Consider the following 20,183-nt stretch of genomic DNA (forward strand, 5'->3'; position numbering starts at 1 on the left):
ATATATTATAAAAATATATAATGTATAACAACATAATTGTATTTAGTTAGTGTTAAAGTTTACTGATTCCTTCTTTTACAATATTCAATTGGCTCTAAATTCTGTACAATAAACTTTCATAATCAGTAATTTCCTAGTTCTAAAATTTCTACTTTTTATTTTGTATAGCCTGTAGATCCCTGCTAATGCCCTGCATTTGCTTACCCATTCTATGTCTTCCTGTATTATTTGAGATATTTACACTATTTGAAGGTTCTTGTCAGTTAATTGCAATGTCTGGGACATCTTTGCATCTCCTGCTGACTTCTTCCCTTTGGATTATGCTTATATTTAAGCACCTTTTGGTAGGCAGTGATTTTCAGTTATGAATATAGTTTATTGTAGATGAGGCACTGTAGAAACTTTGGATTTTGTTACCTTCTAATCATATTGCCTTTTGTTCTGACATGCCATTAAGTTACCAATTTATTACCTTGATTTTATGGAAGCTTAGTTCTAATCTTTGTTATGGTAGCTCTATTTTGATTTTTTGCTGCTCATCATGCTCTTATTTCTACATGAAGGTATATGTCACTGGGTTAGCCACAGTAAAGTATCTACTGGCTGTCACTGTAAGAGCAAAAAGAAAAGCTTAAGGTTCCATAAAAGAAGACTTTCTTCCTACAGTGTCCTACTACAACTCTTTACTGACAGGGTCTAATCTTATGCCAGCTGGGAAAAAAAAATATTTGTAAGGTCCAGTTCCAGCATCACAATTCAGAGCAAAAAGGATGGATTTTGATAACTGGCACAGATGATGCAATACTTTCTTATTATAAAACAGAAAGAAAAAATGTTAAGGTAATTTCATTCTCAATGTCCAGCCACCTGGTGGATACATGCTTCAACCTGTGTCTCTTCATCCTAGAATGAGGAGTATCCTTAATAAAAAAAAAAAAAAAAAAGTACACATTTTAAACAGTATTAAGCCTTTAAATTCCAGGATTTTGGGTTAACTCTTCCTTTCCCTTTGCTTCAGGACCACTTTCAAAAACCAATTGGATGACCCACATACTAGACCCAGATGTGACTGCTTTGTTCAAGCAAAGCTATCCAGATGATATTATCTCTAAACCTAAGAATGTATAGAAGTACTCTGAAACCTAAACATCCATAGCAATGTCTCTGCAGGCTGCACCTGATGAGTAATATCTATACAATACCATTTTTTTCTTATTTAACTAAAAGTTTGTACTGTAGTTGGGATTTGGGGGTCAATTTGTGGCTCTGGTCTCATCTCTCAGTATGATTTCTTAAGCTGGGAATACTATCTACCTCACTGGGTTGCTATAAGGGTTCAAACTAAATGAATACATGGAAAGCATTATAATGTTGATTATACTGTATAAGATCAAAGGGCTTAGCAACTCATGCTAGTAAACATGGTAATAAAGAAGGAGGTTCTCTGGGACAACACACAGAGAAATGTTGTATTTACTCATGCATAATCCCAAATTGGGAAGCGTCATGTCAGCTATTGCAACATTTGGGTCTTCTGTGGGTGAGAACCTACTTGAAATTCAATGGAAAACCTGAGGTTTCCACAGAGACCCTCTAACTTAGCAGTTCTTGAACTTTAATCTCTTCTCACCAGCATCCCAGTAACACTTTCTTAGAACTTCTCACCAGCACCCCAGTGCACAATATCCAATGAGTCTTGCTAATACCCAAAGAAACGTTTTCTAGGTAGTCCCATCACCACCATAGGAAGTTGCTTCCTAGCACATTTTGCCAGAATCAAAATGTACTGCTAGAGAATTTGCCTGGAACTCCAGTGTGTGTCTTCTCCTCATCAGCCATGTCCTGGAACACCTCAGCAACCCCCGCTTTACACCATATTCCATAGACACATATGTCCTATAAAGACTGGATCTCAGTCCTATTGTGGGCAGTATCTCTTTCAACTTTGTTCCTTCCTTAAGAGTACTCCCTCAACTCTACATATGCTATTTCAGCTTTCTCTAGGGTTCTCTTTACTCCTTACTAGTAGTTAGTCCCACTTTTCAATTTATTAATGCTTTTCAAATTATTGGTGTGGTTTCTGTCTCCTTAATGGACCCTGACATTTTTAAACAATCTCAATGCATTGTGAATTATAATGTTTGAAAGAACCTCCTCAAATGGTATATAGCTAAATTCAATTCAATTTAGGTGTTACTAGCTATGTTTGATGCCTGAAATATCTAGAAATGGAGCAACAGCAAGAAATGTAGATATAGTAAGAGTAAAGTTAAGGAAACATTGGAAAACATTATTCATCCTGAAGCCAACACATTTCTTTAAAAGTAGAGTCTAGGAAATACAGCCTAAGTGTCAATGTGTGATGCTCCTTTGATGGCAAAACATCTCATCTGTAAATATAATTGAAAATAACATGAGGAAATTTTACAAGAGATAATACAAAATTTTAAATCCCTACACCATGATGAGTGGACGTTTTACTTAGTTACTGATATTTCTTTTAAGCTGTGAACGTGGGTTCAAATACTTTTTTCAAGACCAATTTAAGTATCTATGTTCACTTCATATTCCCTCTCCCCCTAAAATTCATTTTCCCCTTCCTCGTCAGTCTCACTTCTGCTCTTTCTTCACACTTGTTTGTAGTGATGCTTTTATTTCACTGTTGCGGGTGGAGACCAGGAACCTGGAAAACTGGTAACTACTGGATTTTATTTTACCCCCTTAGGTACTTGAAGCAACTGATTCCTTTTCCACTGCTGAGAGGCAGTGAAACTCGGGAGACTGGCTGCTATTTGCTCTTCTTGAAGCTTATTGACTGGCAGTGTCTCTGGGAACCACCTGCTGCAGGTAAAGAATGTGAAATGGCTTCTGCAGCTCCCAGTGAGAAAGTATTCATTTTCTTAGGGATAAAGTGTTTCCCTCTAAAATATTACTGAAAGATCACTGCCAGTGGCTACTGCTCTTCTCAGGAAAGGGAGCTTTCCTTTTATCAGGATATTGATTGATGTAGACAAATAAGCTTGTTTTTATCTATAAAGACTTTCAGAAGGCTTGCAAACACGTCTTTTGTGATGGAAATTGTCAGATTAACAAATATTCTTATTGATGAGCATATAAAGCCATTCCACTCAACTCAAAAGGTATTTATGAACTATATAGTATATGTTTGTAATCAAGTTGAAAAAGAAATATTCATAATTTTAAAAACATTGAGGAGTTCCAGTCGTGGCATAACAGAATCGAATCCAACTAGGAACCATGAGGTTGCGGGTTCAATCCCTGGACTCACTCAGTGAGTTAAGGACCCAGCATTGCTGTGAGCTGTGATGTAGGTCACAGACATGGCTCAGATATGGCGTTGCTGTGGCTCTGGCACAGGCCAGCAGCTACAGCTCCGATTAGACCCCTAGCCTGGGAACCTCCATATGCTGCGTGTGTGACCCTAAAAGGAAAAAAGACAAAAAAATATAAAAAATAAATAAAAAACAAAAACATTGAAGTCTTGGAGTTAAACTTCCTATATTTGAAATGTAACACTTCTATTTAATACACATGTAACATGGACAGCCTTTCCAAGCTCCAAATCCTTCATCTGTAAACAGTGCTGATGATATTGCCTGTTTCATAGTATGGATACATTAAAAATTTTATAGTTACTTATAGTTATTAAAATTTTAAATATTTAATATTGAAGAATTACACAAAATTTCCCCTGCCCTCAAGAAGTTTTATGAAGCAAGAAATAAACAATACAAGAAAACAGACAACAAATTGCCAGGTATTACAAAATACAATTTATAAATTATAGCATTACTAATATGTATAATAAACATTTAGGAAATAAAGTCATTTCCTAGACTTTTCTGAACAACCTTTAAGAAATATATGAAAATATATGTAGGCATAAATTAAGTGCATGAATAAAATTAAGATACACAAAAAGAATTTAATATTTAGTTTGTTTTATACCCCCAAATTCCTGGTCTCTATCAGAACATATACGCATTTTAAAAATAATAGCCTATCATCTATGAATTCATAAGCCCTAAAAATGAACATTTTTTGCAACATCATCAAAGAAAAAATGACAAAGTAAAAAAGTCTTGGCCCAGGCTTATTTTTTGCTTATTGTCTCCTTACAATATGAGAAAGTTCCCAGGCTAGGGCTTGACCTGAGCTACAGCAGTGACAATGTCAAATCCTTAACCACCAGGACACTGGGGAATTCCCAGTCTGTACTTCTCCAATGAAGTAGTGCCACTACCTGAAGCAAAGCAAACCTTCCTGCATATATGTGTAAACTTAAAAGTACACCCAATTATGTATGAGGTAAATGGTTGCAAAATATGTTTGTTAAATAATAATTATTTTGCTCTAGTGTTCTATGCAATGTGTTTTGCTTTATTTTTATAAGCCATAGCAGGGATCTCTCCCAATGGAATGAATTACACTAAAAGCGTCTGCTCCATTTTCCCCTAAATTTTAGAGGATGGTAAGTTTCATGTCCAACTGTGGACAACTAATAAACTTAAGAAAAATTAAAAGAAGATATGATTAGGAGTGCCCTGATGGCTCAGCAGGTTAAGAATCCAGAGTTATCAATGCTGTGGCTCAAGTCCCTGCTATGGAAGAGATTCAGTCCTGGCCTGGGAACTTCTGCATGCAACAGGCATAGGCTCCCGACAGAAATAAAGAAGATATGATCCCTTTTCTCTGCTAATGAACTTGCATCTTTTCTGATGACTTATTAGTGGTTACTGCTAGTGTTTGGTGACCTTGGAAAAGATATAACATGCTCATGGAATGATGTCAATTCAAAGACAATTCTTTCATCTGATGCCTTACTACTTGGCTTTCATTCATGCAATTTAGGTGGGACACTCAAACTCTCTTGGCCAAGGACCAGTATATAAGCTAAACCAGACCTATCAGAATCTCTCTCTCACTCAGGTGTTTGTGTCCTGAGCAGAATGATATAAGTTAAAAAAACAGTTGAAGTTGCTCCTTTTTCTTTCATCAAGGTGTGCGTGGTTGACTTCATTCTTCACCATGTCTTACCTCAAATTTCCCAAATCAAGAGATTGCTGGACAAGAATAAAGCAGGGAGGCTGAGCAAGAGGCTGGAGGAGTAAGAGGTCACGCTCGCCTTCTCCCACAAACACATCAAAAAAACACATCTACATGTAAAATGACTCACACAGAACATCAACTGAATGCTGGCAGAAGAACTTAAACCTCCAAAAAGGGCAAGAAACTCTTGACATAACTGAGTAGAACAAAAGTAAAAAGAGAGAGAGAAAAAAGGAATTAGGTCGGGACTCGCATTCCCGAAAGGGAGCTGTCAAGGACAAAAGGCACCCACATCCTGGGAAGCCACCTAACTGATGGAAAGATCCGCCAAGTCGTAAGGCCCTCAGAGTCGCCAAGAAAAGCATAGCACCTGGACTGAGAATGGCAAAACAAAGTGAGAAACGCACAGATCATCTGAACCACCGGCCAGACATCACAGCCTGAGAAGCTTGGGTAGAGGCCAGGCGCTGAGATTTAAGCTCCAGAGATCCGTCCCAGGGAGAGGACTGGGGTTGGTGGTGTGGGGACAACCTGAGGGGCTAAGGAGGGGTGTGCCACAGTGGGGGAGCAGTACTCCTCTGCATAGGGAACCCGGGAGAAGGTCCAGCCTACAGGAGAGGCCAGGCGCCACTGTTGGGGAAGGGAGAAGAGGAGGGGCAGACGCTATAGGAAACTCCCTGCACTGGAGCGTGCACATGCCCATGGGCTCTCAGAGGGCAGGGCGTCTCTGTGCAGGCTACAGGTGGCAAGAAGCCTCTTGCTCATTTAGAGGAGACTGGATGCTTCTTGTGCAGGCTACCCATGGCCAGGCACCTCTTGTGTGGGCTAAAGGCATCAGGGGGCTAAGTGTGACATGGTGCCTCTTGCACAATCTATAGGGACAGACCATGGCCGTTGTCTTGGAGGCCAGAGGGAGATGTGGCTTGCCACCACTTCAGGCATGTGAGTGGGCTCCACCAGCAGCCCCAGTCACCTCAGGGGTTGGCAAAAAAGAAAAAAAGAGGGCACTGCAACCAAGCACCATACGCTGTCGCTCTCACTCCCCTTGGAACACACCTGCCCTGCAGCTGCCACTGCCAAATGCTCTGGGAAGCGCTCAGACACTTGATCACTGTCCCTTCCCAAGACTCTAGAACTAGGAACAGCTGGTGTAGTATCTCCTACATGGGCTAAGTGTGACAGGGTGCTTCTTGCGTGGTCTGCAGGCAGTGGGGACAGACCGCCATGGTTATCTCTGATTCCAAAGGTGGGCATGGCGCATCACCACTGGGGATACCTGAACAAAACTCATTTGCAACCCCAGCAACCTCAGAAGGCACCACAGAGAAGGACACTGAAAGGGAACACCACCTGCTATTGCTCTCACACCCCTGGGAAAAAACCCAACCTGCTGCTGCCACTGCCAAATGCTCCAGGCAGTATCCACACGCCTTATCTCTATCACATCCCAGGATCCTACAACTAGGAACAGCCTGTGTAGCATCTCCTATATGGGCTGAGTGAGACAGGATGTTTCCTGCATGGTCTACAGGTGGCAGGGGCAAACCACCGCAGTTATCACTGACTATAGAGACGGCCATGGCCCACTACCACTAGGGGTCCCTGAACAGGCAACATGTGCACCCCAATCACCTCAGAGGAGGGCACTGCAACGGAACACTAGCTGTTGTTGCTCTCACTCCCCTGGGAACTCACACACCCTGCTACTGCTACTGCCAAATGCTCCGGGCACCTTGAAGATCTGCCTAGAGCTCATTACCAATTGCCAGGGCCCTGAAACTAGGAGTAGCCTGTGGCACCTTCCTGCAGGTCCTCGCTGCTGTTGTGATGCCAACAACCAGGCACTGACTACTAGCCCTACCAACTGCCTCCTTCTCCCTGAAAACACAATGAGCATCCTGGAGATAACAGCCTGCTCACACTAAAGAAAGAGACAGCAAATATTCAAACTCCCACACCAAAAATAAATAGTAACCCCCCAAAAATACAAATCAGTGCTCTTGTATGGAAGTAGCCTAACAAGACTACAGTTTGGCTTCCCAAACTCACAGAAAAAGAAAAACACAAGCAAGATGAAGAAGCTCAGAAACCATTCCCAGTTAAAGCAACAGGAGAATTCACCAAAAGCAGTCAACAATGAAACAGACCTCTGCAGTCTGACAGACACTGAGTTCAAAAGAGAAACACTGAAAATACAGAAGGAACTAAGGCTAAATATCAAGGAATTAAGAGAGGGTATGAACAGTAACGCAGATTCCTTTAGAAAGGAACTAGAAAATACAAGGAGGAGCCAAGAAAAACTAGAAAATTCATTTGCAGAGATGCAAACTGAGCTAAAGGCAATAAAGAGCAGAATGAATGATGCAGAGGAATGAATTATTGATGTGGAAGATAGCATAATGGAAATCACTCAATCAGGACAGCAGATAGAAAACCAAATGAAAAAACATGAAAACAATATAAGAGATCTATGGGATAATATAAAGTGGGCCAATCTACACATAGTAGGAATTGCAACAGGAGAAGAAAAAGAAAAGGGGACTGAAAATATATTCAAGGAAATTATGGCTTAAAACTTTCCAAATCTAAAGGATACTGATATCAAGGAGTTCCCATCATGGCTCAGTGGTTAACAAATCCAACTAGAAACCATGAGGTTGTGGGTTAGATCCCTGGCCTTGCTCAGTGGGTTAAGGATCTGGCACTCCTGTGAGCTGTGGTGTGGGTCGCAGATGCAGCTCGGATCCCACATGGCTGTGGCTGTGGTGTAGGCTGGTGGCTACAGCTTCAATTATACCCCTAGCCTAGGAACCTCCATATGCCATGGGAGTGGCCCTAGAAAAGGCAAAAACACACACAAAAAAAAGAAATTAAAAAAAATAAAGGATACCGATATCAAGATACACAGAAAGCACAGAGGGCCCAAAACAAGTTGAACCCAAACAGGCCCACACCAAGACATATTATAATAAAAATGGCAAAAGTTAAAGATGAAGAGAGGATTCTAAAGGCAGCAAGAGAAAAGCAAAGTGTTAATTATAAGGGAACCCCCATAAGGCTATCAGCTGATTTCTCTACAGCAATGCTACAGGACAGAAGGGAGTAGCAAGACATATTTAAAGTGCTGAAAGGAAAAAATTTGCAACCTACAATACTCTATCCAGCAAGAATATCATTTAAAATGGAAGGGGAAATAAATAATTTTTCCAACAAAATAAGCACAAAGAGTATAGCAATACTAAACCCATTCTAAAAGAAATACTGAAAGGTCTTCTCTAAATTAAAAAAAAAAAGTAAGAAGAATTAGGATGGAGGAAACCACAACTGTAAAGCAATCACTTAAATAAGCCAGCATACAGATCTAAACATGAAGATGTTAAAAAAGAAAAAAAAAAGAAAAAAGACATCAGAATCATACAATGTTGGGAAGGAAAGTAAGAAAATATAGACTCTTTTTTTTTTATTTCAATGATGTGTTTGAGCCTATATGACTATCAGGCAAAAGCAAGCAGATATAGGAAGGGTTAGCATACTTAAAAAACAGGACAAACACAAATCAAAACCAAATATTACATTCACAAAAACTAAAAAGAAAGTACTCAAGTATAAAATAAATGGAAACCATCCAGCTAAAAAAAGAAAAGAAGAGAAACATAGAATCAACTGGAAAACAAGGTTTAAAATAGCAATGAATACATATCTATCAATAATCACCTTAAATGTCAATGGACTGATGCTCCAATCAAAAGACAAAGTGGCAGATTGGATAAAAAAGCAAAAACCTTCAATCTGCTGTCTACAAGACACCCACCTTAGGGCAAAGGACACATATAGATTGAAAGTGAGGGGATGGGAAAAGATATTTCATGCCAATGGACACGACAGGAAAGCAGGAGTGGCAATACTCATATCAGACAAAATAGAATTTAAAATGAAGGCCATAAGAAAGACAAAGAAGGACACAATTTAATGGTAAAAGAAACCATTCAAGAAGAGGATATTACAATCATTAATATATATGTCCCTAGGAGTTCCCATCATGGCTCAGTGGTTAACAAACCCAACTAGGAACCATGAGGTTGCGGGTTTGATCCCTGGCCTCGCTCAGTGGGTTAAGGATTCGACATTGCCATGAGCTGTGGTGTAGGTCACAGATGTGGCTCAGATCTGGAGTTGCTATGGCTGTGGTGCAGGCCAGCAGGCACAGCTCCGATTTGACCCCTAGCCTGGGAACCTCCATATGCCACAGGTGCGGCCCTAGAAAAGACAAATATATATATGTATGTATATATATGTATATGCATGTATATGTATGTATATATATATATGTATATGTATGTATTTGTATATACACACACACGCACACATATATATATGCCCCTAATATAGGAACACCCAGAAACCAGCAAATACTAACAGACATAAAAGGAGAAACTGATGGGAATACAATGATAGTAGGAGACCTTAACACACCACTCACATCAATGGACAGATCCTCTAGACAGTAAGTCAATAAGGCAAAAGAGATCCTAAATTGCACAATAGAAAAGTTGGAATTAATAGACATTTTCAGGACATTACATCCAAAAAAATCAGAATATACATTCCTCTCAAGTACATATGGAACATGCTCAAGAATTGATCACATACTGGAGCACAAAGTTAACCTCAACAAATTTAAAAGTATAGAAAGTATTTCAAGTATCTTATCTGACCACAGTGGCATGAAACTAGAAATCAACCACAGGAAAGAAATGAGAAAAAACTTACTACATGGAGAGTAAACAACATGCTATTAAAACACCAATGGGTCAATGAAATCAAGAAGGAAATTAAAAAATACCTCAAGACAAATGATAATGAAGACACAACCACTCCAAATCTATGAGATTCCACAAAAGCTGTGCTGAGAGGGAAATTCATAGCAAAACAGGCCTTCTTCAAAATGAAGAAAAATCTCAAATTGACAACTTAACCCACCACCCAAATGAACTGGAAAAAGAAAAACAAACAAAACCTAAAGTCAGCAGAAGGAAGGAAATCATAAAGATCAAAGAGGAAATCAATAAAATAGAGATTAAAAAAACAATAGAAAAAAATCAATGAAACCAAGAACTTGTTCTTTGAGAAGGTAAAAAAAAATTGACAATCCTCTGGCTACACTCACCAAGAAGAGGAAAGAAAAAACCCAAATAAAATAAGAAAAGAAGAAGGAGAAACCACAATGGATACTACAGAAATACCAAAAAAAAACATATGAGAATACTATGAACAATTATATGCCAACAAATTTGACAACCTAGAAGAAATGGACAACTTTTTAGAAACTTACAACCTGACAAAACTGAATCAAGAAGAAACAGACCAACTGAACAGACCAATCACTAGAAATGAAATTGAATATGTCATAAAAACTCTCCCTACCAAAAAAAAAAAAAAAAAAAAAAACCAGGACCAGATGGCTTCACAGGTGAATCCTACCACACATACAAAGAGGAACTTATACCCATCCTCCTTAAACTTCTTCAAAAGGTTGAAGAAGAAGGAACACTCCCAAAGACATTCAATAATACCACCATTACCCTAATTCCAAAACCAGACAAAGATACCACCAAAAAAGAAAACCACAGGCCAATATCTTTGATGAATATAGACACAAAAATTCTTCAACAAAATTTTAGCCAACCAAATCCAACAACATATAAAAAAGATTGTATACCATGACCAGGGGGGGATTCATCCCAGATGCACAAGGATGGGTCAACATATGCAAATCAATCAATGTCATACACCACATTAACAAAAGAAAGGGCAAAAACCACATCATCATCTCAATAGATGCAGAAAAAGCATTTGACAAAGTCCAACATCCATTCACAATAAGTGGGTACAGAGGAACATTACTTAAAATAATAAAAGTCATGTATGACAAACCCACAGCAAATATAATACTCAATGGAGAAAAGCTGAGAGCCTTTCCACTAAAATCTGGAACAAGACAAGGATGCCCACTCTCACCAATGTTATTCAACACAGTATTGGAAGTCCTAGCCACAGCAATCAGACAAACAAAAGAAACAAAAGGCATCCAAATAGGAAGAGAAGTGGTAAAACTGTCACTGTATGCAGATGACATGATAATATATATAAAAAACATAAGGACTCAACCCAAAAACTATTTGAGCTGATCAACAAATTCAGCATATTAGCAGGATAAAAGATTAACATTCACAAGTCGGTCACACTTCTGTATACTAACAATGAAATATTAGAAAAGGAATACAAAAATGCAATACCTTCTAAAATTACATCTTAAAAAATCAAATACCTGGGAATACACCTGACAAGGAGGTAAAGGACTTATATGCAGAAAATTATAAAACATTAATCAAGGAAATTAAAGAAACAAACCAAATGTACATCAACAGATGATTGGATTAGGATGATGTGGTATATATACACAATGGAATACTATTCAGCCACAAAAAAGAACGAAATAATGCCATTTGCAGCAACTTGGACAGAACTAGAGACTCTCATACTGACTGAGTGAAGTAAGTCAGAAAGAGAAAGACAAATACCATATGACATCATTTATATCTGGAATCTAATATACAGCACAAATGAACATTTCCACAGAAAAGAAAATCATGGACTTGGAGAATAGACTTGTGGTTGCCAAAGGGGAGGGGGAGGGAATGGGGTGGTTGGGGAGCTTGGGGTTAATAGATACAAACTATTGCCTTTGGAATGGATTAGCAATGAGATCCTGCTCTGTAGCATTGGGAACTTTATCTAGTCACTTATGACGGAGTATGATAATGTGAGAATAAAGAATGTATACATGTATATTTAACTATACATTAATTTCACTATGCTGTACAGCAGAAATCTGTCAAAACACTAATCTAGCTATAATGGAAAAAATTAAAATCATTATTTAATAAAAAAAAGAATAAAGCAGAATAATCCCCTTCCCCAATGGATTCAGATAAAAACTATAATAAAAGTCACTACCATGACAAGAGGAGATGCTTAGAACCAAGCTGTGTCTGTAAGGAATTGCACGTGAGATGGCCCACATATCAATGTTGTATCAAGGTCAACAGCATCTTACTAACCATAACAAGCTGAAAAGTTTACCCTATCTGGACAGTTGGATATAGTTTACTGGTAAAATAATGATTTTTCTTTTTCTCTATGCGTCTGTACAAATAGGTTGTATCAATAGTATGTGAGGCTTTTTGTTTGGGGCAAAAAAATAAAACAGTTGAAATTTCTCCAAAGAAAGAGATCAGAGAAGATTTGAAGACTTGAAGCTCCTCTAGTTTCTCTGCTTACCAAGGTTAGTTTTTTCAGATTTTTCTGTCAATTCTGTGAGCTTTTCCAGGTATTTTCAACAAACTACTCTTTCACTTAAAGTACATGAGTCAAAAATTTCAATTATTATCAACCAAAGAGTCATAACTGCTGGACATCTATACAATGAATATTTCCAAGTGCCAGTAAAATAAAATAAAATTCAGAACTTTTTTCAAGTTTGTAAGTCCATGTTCAATAAAATGCAAACGTGATAGAAATGATGAAATTGTTTTTATATCTAACAAATAATAGAATATGCCACATTTTGTTTTATCCATACATTAGTTGATGAACATTTGGGTTGTTTTCACTTTTTGACTGTTATCAATAATGCTGGTATGAATGGTGATATTCAAGTTTTCTGTGTGAACTTGCTTTCAGTACTCTGGAGTATATACCCAGAAGTAGAATGGTTGTGTCATATGGTAAATTCTATGTTTAAATTTTTTGAGGAACTGCCAGTCTGTCTTCCAAAGTGCCTCTCAGGTCAATTTGAGTGGATAAATTAGTGTCTTAAAATGATTCTAACAAAGTAGTTACATGTCAAGATCTCCATCATTTATCTGAACCTGAAGTATTCACAGGTGATAGCTATATGCTGCTAGAGTATCTGGTACCTTTGGTGCACTTTTCATGAGAGACCTTACTAATTAGAGACAGTTTTACACTTATGATTGATCAAGTTCTCAAAAACAATTTTCTCCTAGGTATTTTATTCTTTTAGGGATACACCTACCTATGGAAGCAAAAGAACTATATTCCAAAAACTCTAAGACACTGATGGAATAAATGAAAAATGACACAAACAAATGGAAAGATATACCATGCTCTCGAATTTGAAGGACCAATATTACCAAAATGACTTTACTACCAAAGGCAGTCTACAGATTCAATGCAATTTCTATCAAGTTGCCACTGGTATTTTTTGCAAAGCCAGAACAAAAAAAATTTTAATTTGGAGTTCCCCTTGTGGCACAGAGGAAACAAATCCAAATAAACATCCATGAGGATGTGGGTTTGATCCTTGGCCTTGCTCAGTGGGTTAAGGATCCACTGTTGCCATGAGCTGCAGTGTAGGCTGCAGACATGGCTTGGATCCCATGTAACTGTGGCTGTAGTATAGACTGGCAGCTGTAGCTCAGAATTGATCCCTAGCCTGGGAACTTCCTTATGCCACGGGTGCAACCCTACAAAAAAAATAAAATTAAACTTGTATGGAAATACAAAAGGCTCCAAATAACCAAATTAATCTTGAGGAAGAAAAATGGAGCAGGAGGAATAAGGTTCCCTGGCTTCAGACTATACTACAAAGCTACAGTAGTCAAAACAGTATGGTGTTGGCACAAAAACAGAAATATAAAACAATGGAACAGGAGAGAAAGCCCAGAAATAAACCCACATAAAAATGGTTAATTAATCTATTACAAAGGTGGTAAGAATATACAGTGGAAAAAAGACAGACTCTTCAGTAAGTAGTGCTGGGAAAACTCAACAGCTACATGTAAACGAGTGAAAGTATTACATTGTCTAACACCATACACCTCAAAATGGATTAAAAATCTCAATGCAATATTGGGTATTATAAAACTCCTAGAGGAAAATATAGGCAGAACACACCTGGACATACATCATAGCAGTACCTTTTTGGATCCATCTCCAAAAGTAATGGAAATAAAAACAAAAAGTAAACAAATGGGACCTAATTACACTTAAAACTATGCTACACAGCAGGAAATAACACAACACTGTAAATCAACTATATGCTAATAAAAATAAAATTAAATAATATAAAAAATATACTAGCTTTTGCACTGCAAAGGAAACCATAAACAAAATGAAAGGACAATTTACAGAATGGGAGAAAATATTTGCAAACAACATGACTGACAAAAGATTAATTTCTAAAATATACAAACAGCTCATACAGTTCAATATAAAAAAAATTTAAAAATCAGATGATCTGAAAAGATATTTTTTCCAAAGACATACAGATGACCAAAGTCACATGAAAAAATGCTCAATATCACTAGTTATTAGAGAAATGCAAATCAAAACTACAGTGAGGTATCACCTCACACCAGTCAGAATGGCCACCATTAGTCTGCAAACAAAAAATGCTAGGGAGGGTGCACAGAAAAGGGAGCCCTCCTACACTCTTGGTGAGAATTTACATTGGTACAACCACTACGGAAAACAGTATGGAGGTTCCTTAAAAAACTAAAAATGGAACAACCATATGATCCAGCAATCCCAGTCATGGGCATATATCCTGAGAATAACATAATTTGAAAAGATGCATGCACCCCAGTGTTCATAGCAGTACTATTTACAATATCCAAGACATGGAAGAAACCTCGAAGTCTATCAACAGAGGAATGGGTAAAGAAGATGTGGTTATATATATGATGGAATATTACCCAGCCATAAAAAAGAATGATTATAATGCCATTTGCAGCAAAATGCATGAATGGACTTAGAGATTATCATATTAAGTGAAGCAAGTCAGACAGAGAAAAACAACTATCATACGATATCACTTATATGTGGAATCTAAAAAAATGATACAAGAGGAAAAATTGGGGGGAAGGAATGGATTGGGAGTTTGGGAATGGCCTATGCACACTATTGAATATGGAATGGATGGTCAACAGGAACATGCTGTAGTACAGAGAAATCTACTCAGTGTTCTGTGATAATCTATATGGGAATGGATATGTGTATAGGTATAATTGAATCACTTGGCTGTACAGCAGAAATTAAGACAGCAATGTAAATCAACTATATGTCAAAAAATAGGAAAAAAGAAATAAACGATAGATTTTTCAGACCACTAAAAGTTTCAGATTGTGTGTTATTCACAGTTATTGTCTAACTTCTCCTAGCTGACACATTTATTTTTCAATTTGAATTAGAACACAATGGGAACTTCCCTTGTGGCCCAGTGGGTTAAGGTTCTAGCATTGCTGCAACTGTGGCACAGGCTAGAACTGCAATGCAGTTCAATCCTTGGCCCAGGAAATTCCACATGCGGTGAGTATAGCCAAAAAGAAAAGAAAGAAAGAAAGAAAAAGAAATTAGAACACAATGGGCTTCCCTAAGTAAATTTTAAATAACTTGGCCCTGATATTTCTGGATTTAATATCCATTGAATACATACATGACTGCTGGAATTAAAATTGAAGTTGAATTTTGTTTAAAATGGAAAACAAATTGATCAATTCTGATTTCAAGACAGATTAGCTTGTTTTTAGAAGGAAATGATTGCTTATGAGAAGCATCTTGTTTTAACATCTAATGTTCTTACTCTAAGAAACTCAAAAATGCAGTCAAATGCTTGGGGAAAAAAGAGAGCATGAAATTTGCTTTCATAAATACAACTGCAGGTTGCAAATTTATTGAAAAAAATGAAATTTATATCACTTTTAGTTAAATCATTTAATAATTCCTATTTTGTTACAAAATATTTTGATGCATATACTGAAGTAATGACAAAAAGCTGTTGTGTGACTTATACTTTTATGGAAGAAAAAGAGAAAATAGAAAAAAATGAAAGTTATGAGATTTTTTTTCTGTAATTAGTTCTTTTGGTGAAAAATTATTTTTCATATCATACAGAGGTAAAATACATAATAATAATTGGTTTTCAAAGTCACATGCTTTCAAGACATTTGATTTACTTTTTCACTTATTACTTTCAATAGTTAATGTGTTCATATAGTCCAGAGAATTAAAATGTATGAAAAGATAAACAGTGAAAAGTCTTCCTCAAAGTTTGGCTGCTACCTATGACCATACAGGTGTGCAGCTAAGACTGCTTATGAAGACCACTCCACCTGAAGCTAGACATGCTGTCAAACTACATCCAATCTCACCACACTAACCTCACTCCCAGTAGCCCTGATATTAGTTTCATATGACTATATGAATATTCATTTCCTTGTATATTTATTCGCATATATGTGTCTATTCATATGTAATACATGCAAGTAAATACAGACACATGCATCCATTTGCATATGGAAAAAATGTAAATTAAAAATTTTCTTCCCCTTTTACTATTTTTCTTACACAAAGAACATTTTTAGGCTAAAACATAATCTCCAGGTTCATCTATGACAAAAAGCTCTCAGAAGAAGGATAAGACTGTTCTACATGCTTTAGGTAAATAAATTGCTTCTCAAAGGTTATCATTTTCAAGTCCGCCAATCCTAGCAACATCCCTTAACAGAGTTTTGTTGCTACAACTTATCCTACTGACATCGTCACCACACATGCTTCATATTCCCTCTGATATACATCTGATGATCTAATGCCTAATAATGTGTCAATGATTGATAAGTGCTTTGAGTGTTACTCCTCAGAGAGAAATATATACTGTGACTTTTTTATTATTACTAATAGATTATATGAGGTTAAGTTTTAAAATATTTAAAACATATGTTATGCTTGGCAACTTTCATTTAAAAGAGAATTGAAGCATCCTGTGTTGGTTGATACTGGAATCACAGTATTTAAATCTCCCCTTCTAGATATCAATGGAAATGACCTTCAAAATATGGAAATGGGGGGACTAAGCATTAACCATGGAAATGAAAAATGTCCCATCCATACACGAAGACAGTCAGGGTATTTCCAAATTAGGAGCCAGAGAGGCCCAACTGATAATCCACACTTGTGTAAAAGAGCTGTGCACACTGGAAAGAGCTAAAAAGGCCCTCAGACTACATTAAATGAAAAAGCTTCTGCACAGCAAAATAAATAATCAACAAAATGAAAAGGCAACACCTACAGAACAGGAGAAAACATTTGCAAACCCTACGTCTGAAAGTGGTTAATACCTAAAATATATAAGGAAATTACACAGCCGGATAAAGAAACAACTGAAATATGGCAAATGACTCGAACCAACATTTTTCCCAAAGAGGACATACAGACGGCCAACAAGTACATGAAAAGGTGTTCAACATCACGAATAACCAGAGAAATACAAATTAAAACTCTAGTGAGATATCACTTCACATCTGTCAGAATGGCTATCATCCAAAAGGTGAGAGATAATAAGTGCTGGCAAGGATGTGGAGAAAAGGGAACCCTCATGCACTGCTAATGGACATAAATTAGTGCAGCAACTACAGAAAACAGCATGGCAATTCCTCAAAAAACTAAAAATAGTTCGCACAAGGAACTGTATCTAGTCACTTTGCGATGGAACATGATGGAGGATAATGTGAGAAAAAGAATGTATACGTATATGTACATATATATATATACACATATACACACACACATATGTGTCTAACTGGATCACTTCACTATACAGTAGAAATTGACAGAACATTGTAAATTAACTATAATAATAAAAAAGAACTACTGTATTATCAAGAAATGTCACTTCTGGGCATATATCCAAAAGAAATAAAATCAGTATCTTGAATAGGTATTTGCATTCTGACATTCACTGCTATGTTAATCACAACAGCCAAGTCATGGAAACAATCTAAGTGTCCATCAATGAATGGAAATGTGTTATATAATCAATGAAGGAAATGTGTTATATATTTATCACATTTTTATATATATGTACACACACGCACTCATGCACAGGAATGTTATTCACCAATGATAAAGAAGAAACCTGCCATTTGCAACAGTGTGGATGGACCTTGAGCTTGTTACACTAGGTGAAATAAGTCAGAGAAAGACAAATGATGCATTTTCTCACTTATATGTGGAATCTACTAAAGCCAAATCAGAAATAGAGAGTAGCATGGTGGTTGCCAGGAGTTGGTGGTGGGGGAAATGGGGGAAAACTATTCAAAGGAAACAAACCACAGCTGCAAGATGAGCAAGTTCTGGGTATCTAATGAACAGCATGGTGACTATCATTAACAACAACATTATCTTATATAGTTCAAAGTTGTTAAGAGAGCAAATCTTAAATGTTAAGACCACAAAAGAAAGGTAATTATGAGGAGATAAAAGTGTTAATGACCACTTTATGGCGATCACTTTGACATGTATGTACATATGTATATACAGCTCATTGCATACTTTAAACTTACATATTTCAAACATCAATAATATCTCAATAAAACTGGAGAAAAAAATAGGGCCCTGACAAAAATACAATAGTATTCTCTAACTAAGACAGGTGACGGCTTTGATTTGTCATCAAAATAAATAATAAGGAGTTCCCGTCGTGGCGCAGTGGTTAACGAATCCCACTAGGAACCATGAGGTTGCGGGTTCGGTCCCTGCCCTTGCTCAGTGGGTTAACGATCCGGCGTTGCTGTGAGCTGTGGTGTAGGTTGCAGACGTGGCTCGGATCCCGAGTTGCTGTGGCTCTGGCGTAGGCCGGTGGCTACAGCTCCGATTAGACCCCAAGCCTGGGAACCTCCATATGCCATGGAAGCAGCCCAAAGAAATAGCAAAAAGACAATAAATAAATAAATAAATAAATAAATAATAAATTCATTACAAGCAATGAAATGACACACAAGAAGATAGAGTTGAACCTAAAGAATAATTTTTAAAAATCTTACTCTATGTAGTAGATTTTCAACAAGAAATTATACCCTCAAAAACATATTTATGTTTCAATTTTGGAGGATTAAAAATATACTAGAGAAAATTTGATTTAAAAAACATTTCACTTTTCTCAATTATTTTTTGTCTTTTCAACAGATTATCCCCAAAACCACACATCATAGAATAGAGAAAATGAGACCTCTGAGGTCAAATTTTTCTCCAGGTAGTTTGAATTTTGAGCAGAATCATGTGGAGAATGAACCAAGGTGGAGCTAGACATTTGATGACAATTTCTAATGATAAAATTCTTGAATTTTTCAATGCTTAATGCCTTAGCTTGTCTTTCCATTGCCTAAATTAGCCATGATCCATTCTCTGAGTCTCTTCTTTGCTCATTAGATTTATGGTTTCATTTCCTAAAATAACAAATAAACTTCACTGGATTTTTATATCATCAAAATCAAAACACATCCTTGATGTTAGAGCAAGTGGTCATGAGAAAAAAAAATAATATGAGATCTGTAAAAACTTGCAACAACATGAAAAACATGAGGTCAAAGTTTCAAATATGATGTAGGCTTTGAAAATCAAATTAATAACTGAAGAAAGTCTATTTTGTAAAAAGAAAGGCTATTAAAATTTACCCACAATTCTGAGAATGATAAAGCAACCCAAAATAAATCATTTTTATGGAGAGAGTGTTTGTGTTATTCTCCCCCCAATTCATATGGTGAAGTCCTATCACCCAGTGTGATCGCATTTACAGTGGGGCTTCCAAGGAAGTACTTAAGGTTAAATAAGGTCTTCAAAATAGAGGCCTGATCCTGTGGGATTAGTGTCCTTCTAAGAAAAGAAATAAGAGAACTTCCTTTCCTTACCTCTTTCCCTGTATTCATGCACCAAGGAAAGGCCATGTGAAGATGTGGTTAAGAGGCCTCCCTTTGCAACCGGGAAGACAGTTCTAATCAGAAACCAAATCTGCTAGAACCTTGATCATGCATTAGCCTTCAGAACTGTAAGAATGTAAATTCTTACCGTTTAAGCTACCCAGACTGTGGCATTTTATTCTATAAGCCTGAGCAAGACTCATAGACATGCTGAAAGAAAAAGAAACTAGATCCAGGAAATTTAATCTACAGGGAAAAATAAAGCGCTTAAAGAATTTATGATAATATAAAGTAAATGGATCCAAAATAATAAATAATAAGAAACATTACTAAGTT

Source organism: Phacochoerus africanus, chromosome 10, assembly GCF_016906955.1.
Source record: "Phacochoerus africanus isolate WHEZ1 chromosome 10, ROS_Pafr_v1, whole genome shotgun sequence".
In the NCBI taxonomy this organism is placed as follows: Eukaryota; Metazoa; Chordata; class Mammalia; order Artiodactyla; family Suidae; genus Phacochoerus; species Phacochoerus africanus.